Below are 1192 nucleotides of genomic sequence, written 5' to 3' on the forward strand. Positions count from 1 at the left end.
AGTACAGGAAAAATTTTGAATGTGTCACTTAGTGACAGTTCCGACTCTGAAAATTCATCTTCTGACAATGAAAAATCTTTTATCGCCTTTTCTTTTGTTGTGAATGATCTTACTGAGGTCGTGACCTATTTGTGCTCTCAGTAGCACTAGGTCCAGTCCAAGTGTGAGCTTTTTCAGCAAGCTCATTGAGGTATTCTATGGCCTCATCAGGATCTTTCTATAAGAACTCACCATTACACATCATCTCCACAAATTGACGCTCTCTAGGTGTAAGCCCCTCATAAAAATAGCTCACTAAGCGCCAATTCTCATACCCATGGTGAGGACACATACTTAATAGCTCCTTAAATCTCTCCCAAGACTGATACAAAGTCTCACTGTCCTTTTGTACAAAGGTGGAGATTTGTCTTTTTAAAGCATTGGTCTTATGTTGGGGAAAGTATTTATTAAAAAAGACCTGAGTCATCTCATTCCATGACCCAATAGATCGTGGTCTCAAAGAGTATAGCCAACTCTTAGCTCTATCCTTCAAAGAGAAAGGAAAGAACTTAAGTCTCACAATGTCATCAGTTGCATTTTGACTATGAAAAGTCACAACTACTTCCTCAAACTCCCTAATGTGCACATATGGATTTTCATTTTCCAAGCCATGAAAAGTAGGGAGTAATTGTATCATCCCTGTTTTAAAATCCAACTGGCGAATATTAGCTGGAAACATGATGCATGATGGTGTGGCTGTGCGTGTAGGGTAGAGATAATCCTGAAGGGTCCTAGTGGGTTGATCTTCATGTTCACTCATTTTCTCAAAATTAGAACAATTATCAAACAAATGATCAGAAAAATTAAACTCTGACTCTAACACAGGTCTACAAGCAAACCGACCCAAGGCGTCTCTATACTTGTGCATGCAAGGTAGAGAAAAACCCAACACTAAAAAAAAACTACAAAAAGAAAAAGAAAATAAAAAAAAGATGCAGCAAACTAAAATAGGGAACGAAGTTACCACCTTTACAAACTGTTGAAAAGAAAAACTATCTCACAATTCTTCTACCGTCTCCCCAGCTACGGCGCCAAAATTTGATTACGCCCAAAGAATAACGCGGTAGTTGTAGCACAGGTTTGGGGTGTCGATTCCACAAGGAGACAAATTAAAAGAATAGCAAGAGGAACAAAGAAACTAAAGAAAAAAAAT

At 38.2% G+C, this 1192-nt stretch overlaps 1 non-coding gene across 1 annotated transcript; it reads left to right on the forward strand.

Annotated features, from left to right (window-relative positions):
- Positions 1–311: 311 nt before the first annotated feature.
- On the forward strand, positions 312–419 carry LOC122277873. The gene has a single exon (XR_006229182.1). It is a non-coding gene; the product is annotated as a small nucleolar RNA R71 (small nucleolar RNA).
- The last annotated feature ends 773 nt before the right edge of the window (positions 420–1192 follow it).

This window comes from Carya illinoinensis, chromosome 9 (assembly GCF_018687715.1).
Source record: "Carya illinoinensis cultivar Pawnee chromosome 9, C.illinoinensisPawnee_v1, whole genome shotgun sequence".
Classification (NCBI taxonomy): domain Eukaryota; kingdom Viridiplantae; phylum Streptophyta; class Magnoliopsida; order Fagales; family Juglandaceae; genus Carya; species Carya illinoinensis.